Here is a 25039-nt window from a genome sequence, read left to right as displayed (position 1 = left end):
AGGCACCCAAAAGTTCTATTGTGCTGGACACTTAGATGACCCCCAGCCCTTTTGTGGAACACATTGATTCTGAGTAGTCTGAATCCCATTCTTGGGTCTATTCAAACTGTCTTTGATACCCTCAGGCTGGGGGACTTGGTGGGGAGATCACCTAGCATGATGGCTGCCTGGAGCCTGGGAGCTATCAAGATGACTCTGGGAGACATCTCACCTTTTAAAAGTCCCTTCTTTCTTTCTTTCTTCCTTCCTTCCAACATTTATTTATTTATTTATTTGGCTCCACCAGGTCTTAGTTTTGGCATGTGGAATCTTTGTAGCAGCATGCAGGATCTTTAGTTGGGGCATGCGGGATCTTTAGTTGCAGCATGCAGGATATTTTAATTGCGCCATGCAGGCTCTTAGTTGCAGCATGCGGGATCTAGTTCCCTGACCAGGGCACCCTGCACTGGGAGCATGGAGTCTTAACCACTGGACCACCAGGGAAGTCCCAAAAGTCTCATCTTTCTTTGACACATTTTTTTTTCTTATGAATCTTCCCAACTGCAGTGAAGTATTATAGTGTCCTGGAATGGTAGGAAAAATGTGGTAGGATAAAGATGGCATGGCACATCCAGGGGATAGTTGAGAATTTAAGGAAGAGACTATTTAAAAAGGTGTGGGCAGGTTTAAAGGAAACATCTGGGAGCCAGTCCTGCAGGGGCAAGGGTAGCAAGTGGTAAACAGGACTAAGAATGAACTGTAGGAGAGGGCCACAGGATTGGAGTAATGGCGTTCGGATAAAGAATGCAGCCACTGCTAATAGAATGGCCCTCTGAGAATGTGGGGGAGAGGTCCTGAGTAACATCCTGCCCTGTGATGAACACTCTGCCCTGTGATGGACCTCCTGCACATGCCTCCCATTGGCCAAAACCAGACAAAAGCCAGAGGACAGTTGATGTCGTCCATAAAAGTCAGTCCTGAGTCACAGAACAGGGTGGTGAGTGGATCTGGAAGGACAGAGGAAAAACCAGCAGTCATTTCCTATCTTTTTCCTACAGCTAGCACCTTGGTTCAGGCCTCACCCTTTCTTGCCTGGCCTATGCTGATGGCCTTCCTGCCTGTCCTCGTGACCCTGTTTCCAAGAAGCTGTATTCATTCAGCACGGGATTGGGGTATATAGACCTCCGTCCAGGAACCAGATCTGCAGCGTCAAGACCCTTGCCCCAGAGACCTCATCGGTAAAACACCAGGTGGAGCCGGGGGATGCCCGAAGACCTTCCCGGACCACGATTTACTGATGCTAGACATATTTTAAATATCAAGGAATCGACTTGCGACTTTTAAACGCAAAGGGACAGGTGGAAATGGATTGAGGCTGCCTCCCTGCCCCCTTGCAGAAAACCATGTCACTCCGGCAGACCGGCGATTGCTTCAAAACCATGTCACTCCGGCAGACCGGGTCTCTCGAAGGGCATAGGCTAAAGCGATCCCGGAAGGCACTTTCGCGGCGCCTGGGCCCTCCCACCGTGCGAGTAAGGGGCACAAATCCCCGGCGCTCCCCTTTGGTCTTCCACTTGGGCACCTGCCGGTGGGAAGCGAGGGGGAGCAGCGGAGAGCGCAGGCGCAGGGTTCGTGCCTGCGGCGCCGCTCTCCCTGCCCAGCCAGGCGGCCTCAGCCGTCCCTGCCGCGGTTTTCCTGGCGAAGCGCGCGGTGGCCTCAGTGGGCTCAGAGCCTGGACTAGGCGCGCGGCAGCGGGCAGCCCCGGCCGGAGCACCGGGCGCTCCTTCCTCGCCGCGACGCACAGGTAACCGGGCCCCGGCAGCCGGTCGGCAGCAGTGGACTGGGACCTTGACCCTGCCTGCCGGGCCGCCCCACCCGTAAGGAGTGGGAGCGTACCCCGAACCCCACACGCTCGCTTTTAGCCGAGGCACTTAAGAGGCCGAGTCCCTCTTTTGGGGTTAGGCCGGGCCCTGGGCGAAGCGCCCCGCCCCGTTTACAAGCCTTTGCGGAGGCTCTGCTCGACGCCTGAACGGCTGCGGGGCCGCCACTTCCCGGCACTGCTCTCTTGGAAAACCTGGACGCGGGTTCGGTAGGGTCAGTATCAGCTGTGCGCCCCCGTTTCCTGCCACCGTCGCATGTATGGGTCCTTCCCCAGCCTCTCTGATAAAGGCCAGGAGCTACTGCTTTCCTTTCGCCCAGGAACCCACCCAAACAAGGGAGAGTCCCTATGGCGCCATGGGATCAATTTCAAATACAAACTTTTAAGAATGCTGGATGGTTTTAGAAATAGGGCCGAGAATGAGTATTTGCCTTTACTCTGTTGTCTGTCTCTGCCTCTTGGACGCCAGTCTATGTGGGTTGAGATTTTCGCGGAGATTAAACGGTTTGGAGAAATCTTTCCCCAACGAAAGGCGAGGGCAAGGAGGAAGGGCCAGGCCGCGGCCGAATGTAGCGGGTGGAGGCTCAGAGCAAGTCCGCTCAGCCTTCCCCACCTCCGGGGAGGAAAACAGGACCCTCCCTGACCCGGCTCCGGGCTGTAGAATTTCTACGCCTCGTGCGCCCGTTTGGCCTCTTTAGAGAGAAGAGGATGGCAGGGTGCCGCGGGTCAGCAGGAAGGGCGAGTGGGAGCGCTGCGCGGACCCGCATCTCCGGCCAGGCTTTTGCCGGGCTTGGCGAGGAGCGGGATGGAAAGCTGGCGTCTCAGTGACGATTGAGGGCCCGGAGATAGTGACGCACTAGGCGAAAAGGGCTGGGGGCGCCTGGGGAAGGGGCGGTCTCCGCCAGCTTTACGGCTCGAAAGGACTCGATTGGGGTTGCCCGTGTCCGTGGTGCTGAAGTGCTTCAAGCTCCTTCGTCGGCTTACTTCCCGGGCGGCGGCCTGCCTTGCGGTTCTACTCCGCACCGTTGAGTAGCCGCTCTCCAAGGCAGGTGGCCAGAGTGGCGCCGGCTCCCTGGCTCGACACTGAAACCCTTTGCGGATGGGTTGATGCTGGTTTCCCGCACATGACATGAAGGCAAATGTGGCTCGCCCTGGGGTGCAGATAAAGCATATGCATAACAGGTTTGATTTACCTACATGGGAGGACACAGGGTGAGCATAAACATGAACTCTCACGTATGCATATGCATAGCATATGTAGGATGCATGTATGTGTATATGCACACAAACATTACGCACATGTAAATACACTCATTGGTTTTCAGTGCCATCACACACTACAAGGCACACATTTTTCCCAGAGCTTCTTGTGTAATCCATCTTTATTTTTTGACACGTTTAGTGTTTCTGAACTCCGCAGAACCATTAACTTCCATAGTTATCTGTTCCCAAGTCACAGAACCTTGGGAACAGGTGAATTAAAGTGTTTGGTATTTTGCTGAGCAACGAAGTATTTACACATATTTTAATTCCAGAACAAAGATAGTCTAGAAAGATGTAAAATTGATATTGATACAAAAAAGATGTTGCTAAAGGAAGTTTAAACAAAAAGAATTAATGAAAAATTTAATACAGAACAATAGCTAGCTAACGATCTTATGGAAAGTTATAATCTGAAGAAAATATGACTAAGATGTATCATAATGCTGACAATTTCAAATATACTGGTGGGATATGGTTTGTGAACTCTGTAAAGATTACATATATACTTTTCAAAACATTGAATATCTGTGGTTTTTCTCTCATAAAGTGTATGCTCACTGTAAGAAATTTAGGTGACAGAGAAATACATAAAACCAGAGAAAACCATTGGAAATAGATTTTTAAAAAATTGAAGCATAGTTGATTTACCATATTGTGTTAGTTTCAGGAGTGCAGCAGAGTGATTCAGTTATACATATATGCATTATATTCTTTTTTCTGATTCTTTTCCATTATAGTTTATTACAAGATATTGAATATAGTTCCCTGTGCTCTACAGTAAATCCTTGTTATTTATCTATTTTATATATGGTAGTGTGCATTTGTTAATCCCATACTCCAATTTATCCCCCCTTCCCCTTTGGTAACCATAAGTTTGTTTTCTAGGTCTGTGCGTCTGTTTTATAAGTTCATTTGTATTATTTTTTTAGATTGCACATGTAAATGGTATCATATAATATTTGTCTTTGTCTGACTTACTTCACTTAGTATGATAATCTCTAGGTCCATCCATATTGCTACAGATTACATTGTTTCATTCTTTTTTATGGCTGAGTAATATTCCCTTGTGTATCTATCTATCTATATCTATACCTGTATCTCTATATCTCACATCTTCTTTATCCATTCATTTGTTGATGGACAGTTTGGTTGCTTCCGTGTCTTGCCTATTGTAAATAGTGCCTCTGTGAACACTGGGGTGCATGTATCTTTTTGAATTAGAGCTTTCATTTTTTCTGGATATATGCCCAGGAGTGGGATTGCTGGATCATATGGTAACTCTATTTTTAGTTTTTTATGGAACTTCCATACTTTAACAGATTTTCTCTTAGATGGACACACATGCATTTTAAATGGACCAATCTTCTGTTGGTTGCATTTTCACTATGTAATTTATCATTAATATCTTTCAAACCAATACATATAAAACTAGGTCATCATCATTAAGTGTTGTATAATATTGCACTATGTGGGCAGAAGATAATTTGTTTAAGCAATCTTATAATAATGAACATTTATTTATTTCCAATTTTTGCTGTTATTAGACAGTTCTGCAAATAATATCTTTGAACAAACATTTGTGCACTCATTTATTTTCTTAGAAAAAAAATCCTAGAAGTGAAATTGATCATTCAATGGATATGTACATTTTATGTTTTGATACATTGATTTGTTTATTTATTTGTTCAATTATTTCCTGTCTCCTCCCTTGTGTGCTTTATTCTTTACTATGTTCTCAGTATCTACACAGTGTCAAATATATGTGTATTCAAGAAATATTTGTTGGAAGAACACTATTTCTAGATTGTTCTACAGAAAAGATGTACCAATATATACCAACATAAACACTGAATTAGAATGTCAGTATCCCCACACTATCACCAAAATCAGGGTTTTCTTCCAATTGGATAGGCAGTAAAGAGCATCTTTTTATATATTTATTGGTCATACTTACTTTTGTGAGTTTCCAGCTCATATCCTTATTTTTCTATTTTTCTTATGTTCTTTTTCTTATTTGTAAAAACTCTTTGTATACTGAAGACTCTGTTACATGTTGCAAGTTTTTCTTGATTTTTTTATTTTTAAACTTTATGATATTTTCTGCTGTATGGAAAATTTCAGTTTTTATGTAGTCAAATATATCTTTCCCCTTCCCTTTTTTAAAAAAATTAAAAAAAATCATTTTATTGGCTGCACCATGAGGCTTGCATTATCTTAGTTCCCTGACCAGGGATCAAACCCGTGCCCGCTGCAGTAGAAACGTGGAGTCCTAACCACTGGACTGCCAGGGAACTCCCAGATTCCCTTAGTTTAGTTAGAGTTAAGAGATAGAAGATAGAGTTAGGTTGCAGCATTGTGGCAACCAAAGCTCTGCACCACAACTAATTAGACCCAGAATTAGAGGTCTCTGGTTAAAAGGGTGACTTTCTTCAAAGGGGACCAGCTATGCCATTCTCCTAGCATTTGTTGAGTCTGGCAATGCCCTAGGGCCTGGGGATTCCAAGAAGAAGATAAGGACACAATCTCTGTTCTTGGAGCAGGAACACTTTATCAGGGGTTTGTGTTACATACACAATTCACATTGATACCTTGTATCAAGGACTGTAACAGAGTCCTGTAGAAACTGTTCTTGAGTCCAGAGGAGGAACAGATTGTTTAGTGAGAGCCTTCTCCAAGTAGTTCGCCTGGAAGTTTGTGGGGACGTGGGTGGGAATTTGCCAGATATTGCTTTGTTGGGTAGTAAGTAGTTGATGGCCTCAAGTTGGACTGGAAGCTGACAGTCTGGATTTGAAGGCTGACTGCCATAGTAAGCTCCTTGTAAGATTGGGCAAGTTACTGAAGCTTGCTGATCTTCACTAATTTTTTTTCTTTTTAAAGAGGGACTGATATTAGTGCCTGCCTTGTTGGGGTTGTTGTGGGATTAAGTAAAATAATACACACCGAGCCCTTGGTATAAGCCTGGTGCATAGTAGTCTAGTCTATTTATTTTCTTGCCTTTCTATAAAGTTGCATGTAAATCACTCTGGACAAGTGATTATTGATCCCATTGTCAGAGCTCTTAAGGGTAAAACTATGAACCGTTTGTGTCTTCTGAATCTGTGAATAATTCTCCTAATCTGGAAATTTCTCTCTTAATGTTGCTTAAATCCCAAGCTGCTGCTTTTTACTGGTTCTCATGCTAGTCTGAAATTGTCATTACTTTTGCTTTGTTCTCTAGTACTCTGATGTTAAAGCAAATACATATTTAATTGTATAACTTCCTTTAATGTGCATAGCACTTGTTGTGTCTGTTTTGTGGTACTTGTTAGCATATTTCTTTTCTCCAAAATGAACATGTAAGTTCTTTAAGAGAAAGCGTATGTTTTCTAGATTTTTTTTAAAGTTATCTTTTATTACCATTGTCTGTTTTTTAAAAAATTTAAAAATTAATTATTTTTGGCTGCATTGGGTCTTCATTGCTGCACATGGGCTTTCTCTAGTTGCGGTGATCAGGGGCTACTTTTCACTGCAGTGTGCGGGCTTCTCATTGTGGTGGCTTCTCTTGTTGCGGAGCACGGGCTTCAGTAGTTGTGGCACGCGGGCTCAGCAGTTGTGACTCACGGTCTCTAGAGCACAGGCTCAGTAGTTGTGGCGCAAGGGCTTAGCTGCTCCGCGGCATGTGGGATCTTCCCGGACCAGGGCTGGAACCCGTGTCCCCTGCATTGGCAGGCGGATTCTTAACCACTGCGCCACCAGGGTAGTCCCTGTTTTCTTAATTTTATCTCTCATACTATCTTAGCACAGTGCCTTCCACCTCATAGGCACCTAGTAAATATTGACCAAATGAAGGAATAAACATAAATGCATGAGGCTGCCAGAATAGCTGGTGTGATCTCAGGCTGCCCTCATAGAAACAGGATCTCCTGACTAGGAGAGATCATAGAAACTGGTATATGTTCAGAGAAGAATGGTTAAGGTGGTAAGATGAAAACCACGATTATACGTGGAATAATTGAGAAAGAGAAGATTTTCAGTTTGTAGAAGAGAGAACTCATGATAGGAGACCTGGGACGGGGAGGGTAGGAAATAGTAGCTCCTGATACTGAAATGTCATGTGGAAGAGGGAATTAATTAGTGATCCCAGAGCAAATATGTAGGAACAGACACTGGAGATTACATATAGAGAGATTTTTGACTCAATGTTAAAAAAGAATTTTCTAACAATCAGAATGACTCCCAGGTGGCTGCCTTGAGAAGGAATAAGTTTTCTGTGACTGTAAGTTCAAATGGAAACTGTACTATTTGTTGGGGTTGCTGTAGAGGCTAGAGTTACTTTCAAAGAAATTGGAGTAGATGAGCTCCACAGCCTTTTTCAACTCTCATGGTCTTTAATTCTATGCATATTATTATAATTTGTATATAGTTACCCTATAGTAAATATATACATGTTAATGTATATACTGTATTTGGATAAAGAAATATATATATATATGTATGTACTTATCATATAATCTCATTATTATCATATTGCCTAAATTAATGAAGGATGAAAATTTCAAAAACTTGATCTTGATTATTTAAAACATACTACTAGCATCCTTTTTTCTTGAGGACAACAGTTTATAAAATATTGTTCTACATGAACACTGTGTGCTTAAACTACAGTAAACAAGTTTAATAATGTTGTTAGCATCTCAAATGTAAATAAATATTTTTTTCAATTTCTAAATTGAATCTAAAAAGAGAAAACAAGTAAGTGAACCAGAGTCAACTTGTCCTGATTCAGATGAGTTGTGATGTAAAGTTCAGGACTTCATTACCACTATCACCATCATCGCTAACATTTATTTAGCATTTACTGTATACCTAGCTCTGCTTTAAGCACCTCACACATATTAACTCATGTACTTCTCCCAAAAAATCTAGGTAGATTCTGTTATCCCCAGTATATTTTTTCATGTTTTATTTAGAAATAATTTCAAAATTACAGAAAACTTGCATGCATAGTCCAATGAACTCTTGGGGTGAAGGGTAATTCTTATATATACTTCATCCCAAGTTCTCCAATTATAAACATTTTACAATGCTTGCTTTGTCATTCATTCATATACTTTCTCTTTTTTTCTGAACCAGTTGATAATAAGCTGCAGATGTGATGCCTAATTACCCCTAAGTACTTAAGTAGGAAGACTACACTTAAGTAGTTTTCCTTAAAGACAAGACACCCTCCTGCATAACCACAGAATTATCACCAAAATGAGGAACTTAAGATTGATATAATTCTGCCACTGAATCCACAGACCTCATTCAATATATGCCATTTCCCCCAATAATTTCCTCTTCAGAAAAATGTTTTTTATTTCTTGTCTGGAGTTAAATCCAGAGTTATGAATTGCATTTAGTTGTCCTGTCTCTTTAATCTTTAATTTGTGACAGTTCCTTATTTCTTCCTTGTCTTTAGTGACCTTGACATTTTTGAAAGTTCAGGCCATTAATTTTGTAGAATGTTCCTCATTTAGGTTTGTCTGATGCACGTTATGCATTTTTGGCATAGTTACACATTTTTGTCAGGAAAATGATAGAAGCAATACTGTGTTTTTTTCAGTGGATCTTATTAAGGGATACAATATTGATTTATCTTTTTGCTGGTGATGTTAACTTTGATGACTTGGTTAAGGTGATAACTTCTCCACTGTAAAGTTGTTATTTTTCCCTTTGTAATTATAAGCATTTTGTGGGGAGACACTTTGAGACTGTGTAAACATCCTATTCTTCAACAAACTTTCGGTCACTTATTTTATGATGGTTCTTGTTCAAATAAATTATTACTATGATGATTGCCAAATGGCAATTTTTCCAATTCCAACATTCATTTGACCTTTACTAGTTGGTATTCTGTTGTAAGGGAGAGTTTTCTCTTCCTTTATTTATTTGTTTGTTTATTCATTTATTTACATTAGTTTGGACTTGTGGATTTCTATTCTATTAGGTGGATTATAACCAATTACTATGATTAATGATTATTGACTTTGATGCTGAAATTGTTACAGATTTGGCCATTCGAATCCCATTCAAGCTGCTTCTTGTGTTGTTTTGACATCTCTATTATCAGAGTACTTTCTAGTGTAAGATGTTCCAGGCTCGTCTTGTACTTTTCCTGCCCCAACCATTTCAGTCATTTCAAAAGCTATTTTTCCAAAGAGCCCAGCTTCCTTTTAGTAGAGAATGCAAGATCTGGGTGCTAGGTGTGGTCATTGCTACTGGAGTATTGTTACTTTAGGGCCATCTTAGCAGACAGAACTGGGAAACTCTTAAGCACATCTATATTTATTTCTATATCTATTCATCTATTTATATTAAAATGTGTTTATTCTAATATCTTCAACTGCACTCCAACACCACAGTGCTCATTCTAGTCTTCACCCTTTTTCTGTTTGTATCTTCCTTCTCTGATGGTGAGAAATCTGGTTCCCATTATCTTCAGGGTATTGAACTATTTCCTCATTCTCCCTTTATATAACCAATATCCTGACCTCGTGGGCCATCCCCTTGGCCCCATTTCCTCCTCAGACCCAGTCTTGCTGCCTCCACCGGCCTCCTCACAGCCTTAAGTTACACAGCTAGAAAGTGATGGAGCTGGGGGGGAAAAGAATGCAAAGTTGCTAATTACTTGACTGAGAGCCCTTTACTGGGACTTCAAGCCCAAGGGTATCTATTGTGAAACTGCTCCTGTGAAGATGCTCAAGGAAAGGGGGCCCTTGGGCTAATGGGATGAAGATTTAACCAGGCAGAGTGGCAGCCCTCAGGACTGTGCCTTCCATGAGAAACTTGGAGAGTGAAGGATGGAAGCTGCCAAATGATGCTACCTGCCAAGAACGACAGTGAGGGGATTCTCCAAAATTGGTTCAGTTCAGTAATCAGTCAGCCAGCACCTCCACTGCAACAAATCTCCACTATGTTTTTACTATATCGAGAGCACATTCCGTTAGGACAGAAACATGTCACTGTGCTATTATTTTTAAAGAGGAAATATTGCTTTTATTAGCAGCTCCTTAAATTGAAATTCTAGGAGGTGGATGATGGTGTCCGCTGTTTTAGTGCTGACTCCATTTCCTGGTCCAGAAGATCAGAAATCTGTTCATGTTTTAGAAAACAGCATGAGGTCCATCTGTTGAGGTCAGATTTTTCCACATTAACACAGAGATTTATAGAGTGGTAACTTATGTAAGAAAAACCAATGATGATTATATTATTTGCTGCCATTTAGAATCCATACTATTTTTTTTGTTAGTCCTGAAAATATAGTAATGCACGCACACATGAGCAATGAATTAATTCTTTCAAACACTGTATAATAAAGGCACCCTCCTTAGTTTATGTAGTATTTCACCTCTGTTTTGGTTTGGGTTCTACACACCATCCATCCAGTTTCTCTCTGTAATATGGTCTGTTTATCCACAATTTTCTTTGCAACAGAAGGCACAGAAATATAAGAGCTACATTTGGCTTCCTGGGTGACATTTTTTCTAACTGAAATACCGAGTAATGACTTTTTTTCCTCTAATGAAAATAGCTTGATTTTTTTCCTGGATTTTAAAGTAAATGCATGCTTATGTGGAAAATTAACCTAAAAAGTAAAAAGAAGAAAGTGCTGAATAATTGAAATTTCACCATCTGTAAGTATAGATATAAATTGTTTTATATAAAGTCATACCATGAATACTCTTTTATACCCTTCTTTTTCTTAGCAATGTGACATGAAGGTTTTTTAATGTCAATATATATACATATATAGTATCTTTTTTGATGACTGCATAATATTGCATTGATGTTTTTATTTAACAGGTCCCTCATTAAAGGACAATTAGGTTATTTCCAGTTTTTCATTGTGTAAAGAAAGCCATGATGAATATCATTGCTTGCCATCTTTATGTACTTTACTAGTGATCTCCTTAGGATATATTCCTGGAAATGGCATTGCTGGGTCAAAGAGTTCACACATTTTAAATTTTGGTACATGTTGCTGGTAAAATTAACTCCTGATGGGATGGATTATACTGTGCTTTTCCTTCCTATACAATGTCCCTGCCAGTGATGGGACTTTATGAAGTCTCTTTTCAGCTTTGCAGTAGCATTATATATTTGTGTGTGTTCTCTAAATAGCATTAAAGGAGTGGAACGACTTTAATAAATCTAGGTATGCCACTTAAGCAACCAGATGTTGTCAAGTTTCATTCAAAATCTGACTTACGGTTTGGTCTGAAACAAGATGCCATCTGTTCACCATTTTTCAATTGCTTTACGTTATTTGAGTTTAATAAAATTTGAGATGTGAGTGGTGTCTACAGTGTGAAGAATCAGTTATGATCAAATGAAACCAAATGTGTACAATTTTGAACTGATTCATCTGGCATTTTCATAAATCTTGGCCTCGAGAAAATTCAGGCTTGGCTTTTTCATGGATAAACAGCAGCCAGAACAGGGCAAATGTGAGCAGGTGGTATATGTAGTATTTGAGGGATTTGAGAGTAGGCTGTTGATCCTGGGTGTTCCTTTTTTGTTCAGGGACTGGTGTAAGACCTGGGGGGTTGGCAGCCTTCTTTGAACTCAGCTGGGCTATTTGATCCTCTCTAGTGAGAATTAGGTAAAGAATAAACAACCAATAAGTACAACTTTAACAAGATATCAGAACAGCGCTGTAATCTGTCTTATATTTAATTAGCATCTAACCTAATTGGTGATTTAACCACTTAGATACATACAGAAAAGATCATGGAAACAGAAAAGGATCATTTTATTCCTTCCCCTCCCCCTTCTAGCGATGACTTCCTGCCACTCTTGACAGAGTCACCCAGCACAGCTGAATTTAAAGATGCTGATTCACTGTAAACTAATTCTGCTTTTTTTTAAAAAAAAAGACAGTAGGGGGCTTCCCTGGTGGCGCAGTGGTTGAGAGTCCACCTGCCAATGCAGGGGATGCGGGTTCGTGGCCCGGTCCAGGAGGATCCCACGTGCCGCGGAGCGGCTGGGCCCGTGAGCCACGGCCGCTGAGCCTGCACATCCGGAGCCTGTGCTCCACAACGGGAGAGGCCACAGCAGTGAGAGGCCTGCGTACTGCAAAAAAAAAAAAAAAAAAAAAAAAAAAAGACAGTAGGAAAGTAAGTGGTAGATGATAAATATATATTCAATGAGAATGGCATATTTTATGCAAATTGATAAGTCCACTGCTTCAGAGATGAGAAAGGCTCTTTCCTGGAAGGGGAAGTGTCGATTATAATCGGTGAAAGACTCTTGCATTTCAGCAAGTTCTTAGCTGCCAGCCAACACATTCATCACAGTGTGCCAGAATGGATTTTAAAACGGTACAACATAAATTGCTCTTTTCCAAATCAGGCATCATCACCCTCACACAAGCCAAGTCAACCTGCTTATCTGAAAACTGCCACATAAGGCTTTTTTCCAATCTCAGTTAACCTTTTCCTTTCCTGGTATGCACGGTTCATTAGAGTCTACTAAAGTCATTAGCCACGATTGAGTACAGAGGAGACGGGCTTCTCCAGTTTTGCCTACACAGCAACTAACATGCCCAGAACTTCCAACGTGATGGTAACATAGAATATTTAGGCCAGCTCTAACCAGAATGATAACTCTCATCCCCACCTCCCTTTCCCACCCACCTTCTGCTCCTACAAATTTAATGATTTCTTTTTTCTCATTCTTTGTCCTTCCCAGAGCCAGCTGTTGACTCCTAGCAGCTCCTGCACAGCTGATAGTCCCTGGCTATCCCTTTCCTAACCTCCTGCCCTAGAACTGTCAGCTGAGTCTCCAGCTCAAACTTGCGCTAAGCCTCCTGTTTGGTGCATCTCTCCACTACTCCTTCCTGCCTCTCCCCGACCCCATACCCATCCCATCCGATCTCTCTCCTTACCTCACCTCATCTCCAAGTCCTTTAGCTGTAATTCTCTCCTCTCCTATAACCCAGACTGACACAGCCCAGCAACATCCTGAGGCCTTGCTCTCATTCTCCCATAGCCCAGCATAGCGCAATTCTTCTTAGCTCACTTAGACCACATTCTACCTTGTTCCTCCCGGCCTGGCCTACTCTGGAATCCAGTATCTATTGCCCTTCTTAGTTCAGCTAAGCAGCCTTCATCCCCAGCTCAGCCAGCCACGACCCCAACTTCAGCCTATCTCAGCTCCATCTAAGGAGCCTTGACCCACATCCACTTGGGCAGCTTCTGCTATTCAGCCCAGAATAAGGATTCTTTCTCACCTAAGTATCCCTCTTCTAAGCGATGTTAGCTAGCGTGCTGAGGAGTTTATCATTCAGCCTAGTGTGCCCCAAACCTCTTCTCACCTGGAGTGAGTGAGCTGTCATACCGTTCTGGTGCTGTTGTGCATCTGTTAGCACAGGGAGTGATCCTCACACAGGATGTAACCACAGACCTGTCACCAGCAAAACAGAGCAACGATGATGGATTTAGAGTGGTTCATCCACATTCCTTCCCTGTTTCTTCTAAGTAAGAAGGTGAATTTGAGGGCTTCCCTGGTGGCGCAGTGGTTGAGAGTCCACCTGCCGATGCGGGGGACACGGGTTCGTGCCCCGGTCCGGGAAGATCCCACATGCCACGGAGCGGCTGGGCCCGTGAGCCGTGGCCGCTGAGCCTGCACATCCGGAGCGTGTGCTCCGCAGCGGGAGAGGCCGCAACAGTGAGAGGCCCGCGTACCACAAAAAAACCCAAAAACCAAAAAACAAACAAACAAAAAAGAAGGTGAATTTGAGAGACAGTTGGCAGGGTCAGGAGATGCAGTCATCGACTATGGAGACAAAAGCTAGCTGTTGCTACAGTAATACAAAAGTGAGCCCTAGTGAAGAGCTGGACTATCAGGGTCAGAGCACCAAAATCAAATTCCACGATGCAAGAAGCTAGCTATCCGTCAGACTCCCAGAGTAAATTATTTTTTCTCAAGAGCAAGAAGTGCATGGATAGAGTGAAAGATTACATATCCTACTAATTTTTAGGCCAAATGTCAGTTTATTACTGGCCAACAATGTGAATATAAAGATCAGAATTCATCCCCAAGGACCCCCAATGTAACATTTTGGGGACAAACACCTAAGAGTAGCTACCATCAGTTATATTCACAAATTATGTGTGAAAAAACCCAGTTTATAGCCAATTTAAAGTCCAGTCTAAGACTGTATCATTTTTACTCTGGAAAATCTAAAATGTGGAAAGTAATCACTTCTGGCTAGTGTAAATGAAAATACTAAGTAATTAAGCAATCATTTCAACACAGGATTAATAAAATATAATATTTCTGTCAAATATTCAGATGACTACTTTGAAGTATTTTGAAGTAAAGACATTGTCCTTATTTCATGAAGTAACTTCTAATATATTAACATTCATTGCTCTTAAGTGAATTCAAAGTATAACTTATTTTAGCCACCGAAACATTTTGAAAATGGAAAAAAAAAAAGGTAAAACCAAGACTTTTTTTGGTCTTTTAAATTCCAAATGCTCAATGCCAACCTTTCAGTGAATACCCTTACTCCCTCTGTTCATTCAGTCTGATTTCATTGCCATTTCCTTATTTCTTTCTTGGTGGGTGGTTCAGGATCTCTTTCGCAAGACAAGGAGGCATGAGGAATGGGGTTGAAGGGCTTTCCTATTTTTAGATTGAAAATTCTTCAATAATGTAGCTCAGATGAAAGTTGTCTCGATCCAAGAAGTTTGCAGGGATGCTGACCCCTCTCCCAGATATATCTTGGCTGGGCTGCTGTGACAATCCTGGGCCAGCACGGGGCCAGCATAGAGTCCAGTGGCAGGCCAAACCAGGAGAAGGCTTCCTCAGGGTTCTGGAACCAGTATCTCTAGCACAGAGACTCAGAATTGCAGCCAAGCAGCAAAGATAACAGTGTGAGGACAATCTCAGAGGTGAAACCAGGACAGAAATGGGAGAATGAACAGCAGAGCTTGTGATAACTGATAGCAGGATGGGACAGAGTTCAAGGAGCAGTTGTAGAATGCAGTTCAGGAATGAGTCTTTATTTTTGTTCAATATTTGTTAAGTGTGCTCTGTGTGCTAAGAATACAAATATGAATGAGAACTCTCTTGCCTTCGTGGAACTCACAGACCACAAAGGAGATTGTGACTTGGCAAACTCCCTTTAGGTGGTGCCTAGATCTGTTGAGAGAGTAGGCATGGCAGATTTAAGGAGCTACCCTGGGCTGTTGCAAAACCCAGAAAACTTGAGATGTGCTGAAAAGTCCTGCCCAGCATGGATGTGGGAGGAGATGGAGTCATACTGTGATGGCTCCTGACTTCTCTGTGGCTCTGAGTCTTCTCAGAAACAGCACTTTAAAAAAATCAGAGGTCTGAGGGACTTCTAAAACTTGTCTCTTGGCCTGGTTTGCTAGCTGGGCCTAGATGAAGATTTGAGTAGACAGAATGTGTAAGGAAGTTATAATAAACTTGCCTTGATAGTTGTATTTCCAGAGAACTATCTAAGTAATCACATAAAATTTAAAAGGTTTCTAGTAGAAGATGGCTTGAAGGAATTATTCGGATTCTGTCTTAATTAGCAGTCCTAAGTTATTTACAATTGACATGTATTTCTTCAGTATGAGCTCAAAGTGCTGTCTACCCATCTTTATGAAAATCTGATGTTATTCTTACTCCAGACTACCAACCAATCCTGGTTGATGCTTTCAAAAATCTATTCTAACTTTCTTGATAAATTTTAGGCTATTTTTCTGAAACAATAACCACATGAGGAACAAAATGTAAGCAAACTGTCTACTATGAATTACTGTTGTTCACCACCTTGTCTCATCAAGAAAAGAATTAATAGCAATTTAAGACTATTGGAAGGGATTATCTTCAGTCTTTGGTTCATTAGACTGGCATTATGTGTGAATGAATACTCTTCCATAAATTTCAAAATATTAATGCTTTATTGGCATCTGTATTAAAATAATATTGTTAAAAGCAGAATAAGCAGGAGAGGTTCCTTGACTGGTGGGATTCAATTTTACATATCACATGGTGTAATACACAGTGCATCTGTGTATCTGGCAAGGTTTAGTTACAGATAACAAAGATCACTCTGGCTCTTTCAGTCAGGAAGAGATATAATACAAGGAATCAGAAGTCTCTCAAGTCATTGGAAGGGCTGGAGGAGCAGATTTTAATCTGGGCCTCCAGGCACATTTCCTAGAGTGCATTGTTTTATCCTTTAAAAAAGTTACAAATTTAGCAATTTATAAACTATAAGTAAGCCTTCTTGCTATAGAAACAGATCAGAGAGGAAAATAAGCATTTCTTCTATACTAGTAACAAAATCTTCACAGTACTTTGACTAACATGAAGGAAGCAAGCTAGTAGTTATTGAGCACCTGCTATGTGCCAGGTATGATTCTAGATGCTTTTGATCCATCTTTTCATTAAGTCCTTAGTAATAACCTTTCCAAGTTAGTAATATCAGTCCATCTCACAAATGAAGAAACTGAAGTTTAGAAAGGTTACACGATACATGCACAGGCAGAAAGTGATAGAGGTAGAATTCAAGCTCAAATCTGCTGCCTCAAGAATTGGTTAGACCTGTTGTCCAGCATTGGTTATTTTTTTATATATATAAATTTATTTATTTATTTAATTTTTGGCTGTGTTGGGTCTTCGTTGCTGTGCATGGGCTTTCGCTAGTCGCGGCGAGTGGGGGCTACTCTTCATTGCAGTGCGCGGGCTTCTTTTGTTGCGGAGCACGGGCTCTAGGTACGTGGGATTCAGTAGTTGTGGCACACGGGCTCAGTAGTTGTGGCTCGCAGGCTCTAGAGCGCAGGCTCAGTAGTTGTGACACGTGGGCTTAGTTGCCCTGCGGCATGTGGGATCTTCCCAGACCAGGGATTGAACCCATGTCCCCTGCGTTGGCAGGTGGGTTCTTAATCACTGTGCCACCAGGGAAGTCCCCCACCATTGGTTATTAATCCAAAGTCCTATCTGGTGGTATCCAACCAAAGTTCTGATTCAGTATTTAATGACTACATCCAACAGGGCAGTTTACTCAGCCCTTGAGAGGTGTTTTATAATTCACTTTATTTCTAGATGATCCATGAGGATGTGGTTGTTAAAAGCAGATGTCTCAAACAGTATCACAGGGGTAAGCAGCCAGCAAATATTTTCTATGTCAGGCTAAAATAATCTTGTCCATGTCACTTGACCCAGAACTTTGTAGTTTCATCCAACACTTTTCTACATCTTAAGAAGATCAACAATTCTTTTCTGGGGAAAATCATGGATTACATGCAGGCAGTTCTTTTCCACACCAGTACTAAGTGTTTGGATCTTTTCTCTAAGAATACAAATCTGATCTTTAGACATTCACAAAATGATGGTGTCTGAGTTTTCTGTTTGCTGCTGTAACAAATTACCACAAACTTGGTGGCTTAAAACAACATGAATTTATTATCTTGCAGTTCTGTAAGTCAGAGGTCCAGTTCGGGTTATCAGTGAGCTAAAACCAAGGTGTTGGCAGGGTGTATTCCTTTCTGGACATTCTAGGGAAGGATCCACTTCCTTGCCTTTTCCAGCGTCTAGAGGCTGCCCACATCCCTCGACTCATGATTCCCTTCTATCTTCAATGCCAGCAACAGCAGGCTGAGTCCTCACATTGCATCACTCTGACTTTGCTTCTGTTGTCACATCTTCTCTGTCTCTGTTTTCCACTTTTAAGGGTCCTTGTGATTACATTGGGCCCAACCAGATAATCCAGGATGGTCTCCCTATTTTAAGGTCAGTTGATTAACAGCCTTAACTCCATCTGCAATCTTAATTCCCCTTTGTCATATAAGGCAAAGTTCTGGGAATTAGGATGTGGACATCTTGGTGGGGCTTGAGGGGCATTATTCTGCCTACCATGGATGGTTACTTTGCAGAATAGTATGGAAGAAAGGGCTTGGGAAGGCAGACCTGGACCTGAATCTTGTCTCTACCATTAATTAGTTATGTCACCCACTAACTGGCAAGTTACCCAACCTCTCAGAACCTATTTCCTCATATCTAAAATGGAGATTATAATACCTACTTCATAGAGTTGTTTTGACCTTTAAATGATAAAATAAAGTTCTTAATATATGCCTGTCACAGAATAGAGGCTAAATAATCATAGCTATCCTTATAATTAGAGAATCTAGAGCCATATTCAGGACGAAACAATCCAAAAGAGTACTTCCCAGGTACTTCGAGGCATCTGTGCTTGATATTTCCTGTGGTTTCATTTTTCCTTTAACTCTAGTTGAATGGTTGCCTCAAATCCTTTCAAAACCAAACAGTGTATTGATCCTAAATAAACACAAAAAATGAATGAAGACATACTTTATCTCACTATTGGTCTCAGCTAGTTTCTCTCTGTAGATGACGTCTGAACAGAGAGCAAAGAGGAAACATGAATCCTCTTGACTTATCTCTTATTTATTCTTTCACAATCTTCCCCTGGCCATCAAAAACTGTTTCCTCATTTAAATTCAGGGAAAACGTCAACATTGTTATTTGTACCTTTTCACATATGTGACTTTTCCTGTGATGGTTATGGATCTACCCCTGTGTAAAGGATCGGTGGCAGCTGGTCATCCCATTTACCTTTAAACTCTCAGAAAGCTGAAGTTAATGATTGACCTGTTGTGTTCAGAACCCAATATTGGATCCATATTAACTAGCCATTAAAAATGATGTTGTAGAATATTTAATGACATGGAAAAATGTGTACAATGCACTGATAAGTAAAGGGGAAGTTATAAAATAGGATATAGTGGTTGATACCATGTTTGGGGAAAACAATGTTCGCAAATAGAAAAAGACCTGGAAGGGTCATTAGTTATCTCTGGGTGGTAGGATTATGAGTTTTTATTTTCTTTGCTTTCTCACATTTCTCAGTTTTCTACAATAAACATATATTGCTTTTGTAATAGGAACAAACAAAATGTGTTTTTTTCTAAAGGGCTGATGGTGGTAAATAGCTTCTCAGTCAAGCTTGTCCTGAGCAAGCCCAGGGAATCCTGATGAGGAACTGCTGTGGTCTTGTTGGTGGGACTCACTTGACTGGGCCAAGCTATGAGACATGCTCTGGGAAGCAGGGAAATAGCAACTGAAGTTCAGCCTGGTGATGCTGAAAGACATGTATTTCCACACCCTTCTTAACTGGTTGATAATAGTTTAATTAAGAAAAGTAGATAAACTTTATTTAAAGAACAGCTCCAGTTATGCCTGAGGAATTTAATATTAAAGAAAATATGGGCGACCTAGCAGCATAAATAGAGCCAGAGGCAGAGAAGCTAAACACATACATTCTCTTAATAGCTAAACTGCTCACCCTAATGTTTTATTATTCTTGAAATGCTATTAAGGACTTTAAAGTATTTTAATGGATAAGGCTCCCTATTTGGGTTACTAGCCATTTAAATCCATTTATTTATATTACTTATATTTTGTTCTTAACAAAATTTGCTTCATTAAAAAGTAGCCCATTCATTCAACAAACAGTTATTAAGCACTTATCTCATGCCAAGCATTGAGCTAGATGCTGCAAATATAAAAATTAATAATATCTAATTTTAATACCTGTGGGGTTAAAACCCTCACAGAGCTAGCATAAGAGAAAGACAAAAACACAGTTGTAATTCAATGCATTCAATAAATTCTATGATTGAAGAACTGAGGTGGGCATCTAACTCAGACTGGGGTGGGAAATGGGCCTAGGGAAGTTTTCCAGAGATGGTAACATTTAATCTGGGTCTTGAAAAATGAGCAGTAATTTACCAGGCGAAAAAACAGGAAAAGAGTATTCCATAAAGAAGGAACAGCTTATGTAAAAACCCAGAGCCATGAAAGAGCATGACATAGAGAATTTCCTGCAGTTTGGAATAGCCAGAACTTTTGTGCTTATGGAGGACAAGCAAAGGATGAGGCTGTGATGGTTAATTTTATGTGTCAACTTGGCTGGTCAAAGATTATGCTCATGTTTCTGTGAAGGTGTTTTTGGATGAGATTTACATTTAAATCAGTGGATTTGAGTAAAGCAGATTGCTCTCCATAATGGAGGGTGGGCCTCATCTAATCAGTTGAAGGTCTGAAGAAAAAAACCTGACATCCTCCAAGGAGAAAGGAATTCTGCCAGCAGACTGCCTTTGGGCTTGAACTGCAACTGTTCCCTGGGTCTACAGCCTGCTGGCATACTCTGAAGCTTTTAGACTTGCCAGCCTGCATAATTGCGTGAGCCAATTCCTTAAAATTATTCTCTCTATATAGGTGTATATATACACATCCTATTAATTTTGTTTCTCTGGAGAACTCTGACTAGTAAAGAGGGTAAAGGCAGAGGACAGGGAGAGTTCTTCTGAACAGTTCTGCAGTTTGATGATCACAGGAAACTGCAGGTTTTCAGCTGCCTACCATTGATTGAGCAGTGATGCTAAGACACCAGAAGTGGGTATGTGGGCCTGTAAGATCCTATAGAGATGTCAGTAGTCAACATCATTCCCCATTCTTTTCCATGTCTTCCTCTTCTTGGTTTTCAAATCCATTCCATTCCATCCAACAAACATTTATCGAGTGCCAGTATGTGCCAGACACTGTGTTGGGGCTGAGGATATAATGGTGAGAAAGTCTGCTATCACGAAGTGTATGGTCTGGTGAGAAAGACAGGATATAAACAAATGAATGCAGGGGCAATGGGGCACAAAAATTGGAGAGAACAGGGAAGGCTTTGCAAAGGAGGAAGTAACACTTGAGCAAATCACTGAAGCACAAATGTGAGCTGTACAGGTAGACAAGGGCAGAAAGGGGGAGGCCCACGTCATTCCAGGCAGACAGAATCATGTGAAAAAAGATTTAAAAGTTATTGAACACTTGCTAAGTGCAAGATACTTAGTGTTTTGTATGTATTAACTGATTTAATATTTTTATTCTACCCTATTATTATCGAAATTTTACAGAAGAGGAAATAGGTAAAGATGTTCAGTAAGTTGCCCAAGGTCACATATTTAATAAGTTCTGTAGCTAAGATTCAAATCCAGACAGTCTGGCTTCAGTATCCACCCGCCCCCCCTTTTTTTTAAATTTCCATCCCTGTGCCACTCTCTGTCTTCCTTAATCATGTAGCAGCCACAGAGTCATTAAATCTTTTTTTTTAAATTGGAGTATAATTGCTTTACAATGTTGTGTTAGTTTCTGCTGTACAATGAAGTGAATCAGCTATATGTATACCTATACAGATTCATTAAATCTTAAATCCAGAAGGTCCTTAGATAATCTAGTTGAGTGGTTCTCCCACAAGAAAATTATACATTAGGATTATTGGGGAGGTTTTTGAAAATACCAATGCCTTCCTTTCTCCCCTGCCCCACACTGGAGGAAGCACTACATTTTCCCCGTTTTATTTCTTTTCTTTTTTTTTTTTTTGGCGATATGCGGGCCTCTCAGTGTTGTGGCCTCTCCCGTTGCGGAGCACAGGCTCCGGACGCGCAGGCTCAGCGGCCATGGCTCACGGGCCCAGCCGCTCGGCAGCATGTGGGATCTTCCCGGACCGGGGCACGAACACGTGTCCCCTGCATCTGCAGGCGGACTCTCAACCACTGCACCACCAGGGAAGCCCCTCTTTTCTTTTTTTTCCTATTTAAATAAAATTGTGGTAAAATATAAATAATGCAAAACTTGCCATTTTAACACATTTTAAAAATATTTATTTTTAGTTTTGGCTGCGTCAAGTCTTAGTTGTAGCACGTGGGATCTTTCCTTGCAGTGCGAGGGCTTCTCTCTAGTTGTGACATGTGGATTTTCTCTCTCTAGCTGTGGCATGCGGGCTTCAGAGTGCATGGGCTCTGTAGTTGTGGCGTGCGGGCTCCAGAGAGCATGGGCATTGTAGTTTGCGGCGCTCGGGCTTAGCTGCCCCACAGCATGTGGGATCTTAGTTCCCCGACCAGGGATCGAATCTGCGTCCCCTACATTGGAACGTGATTCTTTACCACTGGAGACAAGGGAAGTCCCTTAACAATTTTTTTAAATGTTCAATTCAATAGCATTAATTACATTCACAATATTGTGCAACCACCACTATCTATTTCCAAAACTTCTTCATTACCCCAAACAGAAACCTTGTAGCTGTAACTCCCCATTCCCTTTTCTCCCAGCCCCTGGTAATCTCTAATCTATTTTCTCTTTTTATGAATTTGCCTATTCTAAATGCCACATATAAGTGGAATCATACAGTATTTGTCCTTTTGTGTCTGGCTTATTTCAGTTAGCATAATGTCTTCAAGGTTCATCCATGTTGTAGCGTGTATTGGAACTTCATTCCTTTTTATGGATGAGTAATATTCAATTGTATGGATATACCATATTTTCTTTATCCACTCATCGGTTGGGGCACTAGGTTGTCCCTCTTTCTAAAAACACATACTGAGGAACCATTGCTTTTTAAAACTGAGGAACCATTGCTTTTTAAAACTTAACAATGTCATACACAAGGAGAATAAAATGACAGAAGGAGGGCTTCCCTGGTGGTGCAGTGATTAAGAATCTGCCTGCCAATGCAGGGGACACGGGTTCAAGCCCTGGTCTGAGAAGATCCCATATGCCGTGGAGCAACTAAGCCCGTGTGCCACAACTACTGAGCCTGCGCTCTAGAGCCTGTGAGCTACAACTACTGAGCCCGCGTGCCACAACTACTGAAGCCTGCGTGCCTAGAGCCCATGCTCCACAACAAGAGAAGCCACTGCAGCGAGAAGCTTGGGCACCGCAAGGAAGAGTAACTCCCACTCGCCTCAACTGGAGAAAGCCAATGCACAGCAAACGAAGACCCAACACAGCCAAAAAAAAAATGACAAAAGGAGGCAGGGGCTAAGTACCAGATGACACTGGTAAAAGGCCCAGAGGAGTGACATGTATACATTTTGGTTTGGATGACAGGAGGCTAGTTCTTAGGGTGGAGTTCTAGTGGCAGGGGTGCTCACATGATTGAGGCTTTTCTCCTACTTTCTGCACAGATGTTTTGTCATCATCACTCTTGCTTCCTGTCAGAGAAATTATTTCAGGAAAATGAAAATAGTTTATTCTGTTATGAAAGTGGAATGTGACTCTGACAGTGATAATACTTTGTCCTTTAAGGGAATAAAATAAATATCATTTTCCCTGAAATCATTTGCATGAATAAGTGGCAGTTACTTCTGGGCTAGGATGTCAGACAGGGCTGTGTCTGTGGGAGACAGGAGTAACGTTGAGAAGGTAAGATGGAGAAAGAGGGAGGGGATTGGGGAGAGGAAAGAGTGAGAGAAGAGCAGGGAGGAGAGACTAATTTGGGGCACTAGGTGACACAGTTCTAGACAAAACTTTGGGACAAATTGTCTTCAACAATAAGACCTACTGACCTGCTCCTCGTGGCCTACCTGGTGCCCTTCACATAGAGTGTGTTCAATAATATGTACCGAGTTAGTTTCCTAAAGTGAGTACTTACCTTTACTTCCTTTTAAGTTATTGCAGTTCAAAGTGAGGTAGGCCATTAGTTTTCTCCAAATATTTTGTTTTCCACCCTTCCACGATGCTCTCCCAACTCCAAAACCTCCTAAGATTTCACTTCTTCTCAAAGCTGAGTTAACCCATGTTTAGAATTTAGCACGTTGTCTGTACAAATGTAAATATCAATACATCTGGCTATTGATAGTATTGTTATTATTGACTTCTTCCATATTTCCTTCTGTTTTCACTGGATTTTAGAGCCATCAGTTGTGCCTTTCTTTATTGTTTGTTTTCCCATTCTTGCTTTTATGCTAATTCTGATTGTTTCCATTAGAGCTGAAAATGTTTTCATGATCTCTGGCTAAATCAAGATCTTGTCTTCTTAGTCTTTTTCTGAGAGCTATTGCAAGGATGCTTTAATCTAAGTGTTACAAAGGAGAAATTGATAATGTGCCTTATTTTTTGCTTTTCTAAGAGAGACATAGATGGACTGTTGTTTGTCAGGCAATAATCTGATGCAATATGAATGCTATTCTAATTGCAATTTCTGCCATTATATATGGTATATCTATCCTAAGTAATACATCTGAGTAAGAATGATTCTGTCCTGGTTGCTCTGAAATTTCCTTTTATATTTTTATAGAGATTCAGTTGGTTTACCATAGAAGACTACTAGATTGTATGTCTCCTCTTTTTTTCCCCCTTTGGTTGAATTTGCTTATGGTAGTTCCTTTTTAATCTGAGTATTTGAAATATTATACAATTAAATTTTCTTGCAGCCCCTCTTTTACATCTTCATAAAACTGTTCCATTTCATGATTTGACTTATTTCATTTTGATCATTTGCCACTTAACACACAATGTGAATATTATCAACCTTCTAAGAAGGGCAAACATCTACTTCTTCATGATAAATCCCTCACTTTCTGAATGTGACTGATTTAAGAAAGGCATGCTCTTTATCTTCTACTCTGTTATTTCTCACTTATTATCATTATTCTTGTCTTTCAAGTTCTACTTTATTAGTTTATTTAAGAACTGATTTTCTAATTCCAGAGGTTGGAGCTTAGAAGGAGGTTCTTTCCTCTCTAAAGCAGTGGGCCTTTACACAAAGATACAGTCCCAAAGAGTATTAATAAAGTATAAGCAGACTTAAATGCTGCCTCTAGTTCTCCTGATCCTCATGAGTTGCAGTGGGGAAGAGAGTGAATCCCTATTCAGAGAGGGGTGTTAAAGGTTATGCTAAGCTGGGTTCATCATAAGGATTGGTAGACTCATGCTCACAGCCTTGAGGCCTCAGAATATGGGCCCCTTTTCATCAGTTTGGAGGGATGAATGGCTTCTCTCAATAGTTCTCGGGAGATATGTTTAACAGCACAGATCCTATGCATGTCCTGATGTCTCACAATACCCTGGAAAGGTGGTTGT

General features: G+C 41.1%; 1 protein-coding gene across 1 annotated transcript in view; it reads left to right on the top strand.

The window, feature by feature from the left end:
• The first annotated feature begins 1752 nt into the window (after positions 1 to 1752).
• SLC35G2 (solute carrier family 35 member G2) overlaps positions 1753 to 25039 on the top strand; it is a 32056-nt gene continuing 8769 nt past the window's right edge. The window contains exon 1 of the mRNA XM_029214774.1: positions 1753 to 1936. The gene's annotated coding sequence lies outside the window, so the exon portion shown is untranslated. The remainder of the gene's footprint in view (positions 1937 to 25039) is intronic.

The sequence above is a fragment of the Monodon monoceros genome, unplaced genomic scaffold (genome assembly GCF_005190385.1).
Source record: "Monodon monoceros isolate NGI ecotype Baffin Bay Population unplaced genomic scaffold, NGI_Narwhal_1 Super_Scaffold_11, whole genome shotgun sequence".
NCBI lineage: Eukaryota > Metazoa > Chordata > Mammalia > Artiodactyla > Monodontidae > Monodon > Monodon monoceros.
The sequence above is the reverse complement of the archived record's forward strand: the minus strand, read 5'-3'. Positions and strand labels throughout refer to the sequence as shown.